General features: G+C 39.3%; 1 non-coding gene across 1 annotated transcript; it reads left to right on the top strand.

The window, feature by feature from the left end:
- Positions 1-2,711: 2,711 nt before the first annotated feature.
- Positions 2,712-2,783, top strand: Trnam-cau (transfer RNA methionine (anticodon CAU)). The gene has a single exon. It is a non-coding gene; the product is annotated as a tRNA-Met (tRNA).
- Positions 2,784-3,022: the final 239 nt, after the last annotated feature.

The raw sequence follows: 3,022 nt of genomic DNA, 5'->3' as shown, positions 1-3,022 counted from the left end.
CGATTTTTTTACCGACCCTCGTTTTTCACGAGCATTGATGACAGACGACTGCGGTAATTTATTAGCTGCGGAGTTTTTCGCACGTGCACCCTTGAAAACCGTCGGTGCCCGTTATAAGAAACGGGTCTACAATAAGACGGTATCACAAATCGCATACGGATGACCAAACAGCTAACAGATGCGGGTTCGTCGCGATTCATCTGATCATTTGGGTATCTAACACGTCTTCAACAGACAGTGGTGATAATTCATTTAGTGACTTGTCAAGATGTCCCCCACCTGCCCTATTGCTCTTTCGAACAACAATCGGCAGTGACACAGTTTTCCAAAATTTGACTTCAAAATGCTTAGCGATCTTTTCCATAGTAGATCCGAGGTGTAAGTGATGGAAGAAGAAGGACGCAGATTTCTCCCGAATGGAAAAAAATGCTTACTATTCGTTCTAGATATAACGCATTTGAGCTGTGACACTGTACACTAGTTATATTCTTATTCATTCGTACTGATTTCAACTTGATTTCAAATCGCTCGCTATTGTGAATATATAGACCGTCGTAACTGTCTTTGATAGACCTTAAATTGTGGGAACTTAATTAAACAAAGAACGCTAAATGTCCCGAACGGTAAAGTGACCGTTACTGGGGCCATATAAAATACCATAAAACGCCATAAAACCACAACCAATGTAACATGTCACTTAAACTAGAATAAAGCGTGGTCGCTGAATGTTGAATTTAGATGAACTGGTAAATGATTTTAATCGGTTCTAATCGCGGTTCGTGAGACAATGTCCGGTACTCGAGAAGCAATTACTCACGGGGCTATTAAATTCATGACCGACCCCAACTAGTTATTACCTTTCCGACATACTACGCGTCCAATACAACGCGAGGGGAACGGGATTCCATTTCATGATCCGAAGATTGAATTGATTAAACTGAGAGCGTAGAATTTCAAACACCAAAGTCTAATTTATTATTCCCAATTATGAAAAATGATCTTATTTCGAAATGTAGTTATATGAAAATAAATCATTATCATCGTTATTGAAATTTCGGTCTATTTCAAATATCTTAATTAGTTCACACATTTCAATAATTTGTTTACCTATAGACATATCCGATTGGTATCATTTGGATTATAGCAGTGCAGATAGGAAATTAGATGGACAATTTTATGCAAACTTTTATGCGGCCTGCGACGGTTATAAATCACGTTGTTAACGGCGTGCGGCGTATAATCTAAAATCGATACTGTAGAAAAAATAATTCGCCCGACACGAAAACACTTTTACCGGATAGTTAGATTAATACGCGAGTAATTTGCCCCTAATGACAAACATAAAATATCCCGTGAATAAGTGATCGTCGATGAGAGGTAAATTAGGCCAAATCTGATGAAATACGTGTTTTATATATCCCCAACTTTATTCCCCATATTCATTGACACCTCAGATAATGACTTTCATAGTCCTATACATACATATATCTTAGATTATGGGTGAAATATTAGTTTAATGTTCCATCTTCGTTTGCATGCACTTATTTTACTGTTCACTTGTTTCTGTATGTCATATCTCTACATCTCAATCTGTATTTAATATTTAACAATGTTTTTTTTTCAACATTTCGTTATATAGAATCGTATATACTGTTATTCAGTCGCAATCGTGATTATTAACTGAATAAATTTTGAATTAAGGACAAATTGGAAAAAAACTATCATTAGAGCGATTTGCCAATATTATGATACCCATTAGCGTCGTTTTGGTAAATTGAACACCGGAAACGGTTTTAGCGATCGGCACACGTGATATACTGCGCCTGCGTATTGACAATATGTAAATAAGCTTGACCTATTTGAGAGATGATTTCTGAGTAAAAGGTTTAACTGTGAAAACGTAATGAGAATGATTACTTGATTGTCTTTCATCGTGTTTAAATTCATTATGTATTTGTAACCCGAAGCTGATATTATATAGAATCGAATCCGATGATCGATTAAATCGATATCTGATATTTATCCGGTATAGGAGTCTTGGCTTAACGGAGCGTGTGACTGACTCCATTAGGGTCTTTCCTTTTTATCCGTCTTGGCCATTACGGTTTGAATAGGACAGATTTCAGGCGTATTTTAATCGACATGTCCGCGCTGTGGAGTCGACGCTGACGACCAATGTTCGTCTGACACCCGACCGATGATGGATCGTCCGCTGCAGCAATTACCGCTGAAAAGCCGCCATAAATTGTCGGCGGTTTCCCGTAAATATGGCGGTTTTGTACAGAGAAACGTCATTTGATGCCTCTTGCATACTTCTCGCCGCCACAATAGCCCGCATAATACGACAGGAAGCGCGAGGAAATTTGGAGACTTGGAAGACGGAAACTCGTTTGAGAAGGAAAGTTTTCTCAGCAATCGGCTTAACTAAAGCACGTTTTCGTTTCGCGTCGGGATTAGCGTTATGAATGTTACCCTCTTTACTGAATGATTGTCAGTCGTAATCAATGGTATAAAATCATAATTTATGTTACTGTCGTCGTGTTGCTGAGGCTTATTTATTCATCCGACTGTGCGTTAATAATGCTGAAATTATTCGCAGAAAGAACCGTCTGGCCGGGAAAGGTTTTCATCACGATCGCTTGTCATTCTTCTCAGAAACGTGTCCATGGAGGGTTGGAAGCTTCGTGTCGATGCCAAACACACCAACCAAGAGCAGAGTGGCGCAGTGGAAGCGTGCTGGGCCCATAACCCAGAGGTCCGTAGATCGAAACTACGCTCTGCTAACCTTTTTTCAATGTTTTTAACCCTCTCGTCAGATTCTCATTACTTTCTTCTCGCTCCACATGTACCTAAACGCGAAATCAGCCTTGATCTTTGTAAGGTCAACATTTTTTTCACCGTACTCAGTCGCTTCTAGGTGTTCACGATACGAATACGATTTATACCCGAGCCCTCAATGAATCGCTATTTCGCGTGCGTTGTAGTCATTAACATATGCACTAATCAAACGTTAAACCCCATT

The sequence above is a fragment of the Tubulanus polymorphus genome, chromosome 7, assembly GCF_964204645.1.
Source record: "Tubulanus polymorphus chromosome 7, tnTubPoly1.2, whole genome shotgun sequence".
In the NCBI taxonomy this organism is placed as follows: domain Eukaryota; kingdom Metazoa; phylum Nemertea; class Palaeonemertea; order Tubulaniformes; family Tubulanidae; genus Tubulanus; species Tubulanus polymorphus.
This window is presented reverse-complemented; position numbering and strand designations above follow the sequence as displayed.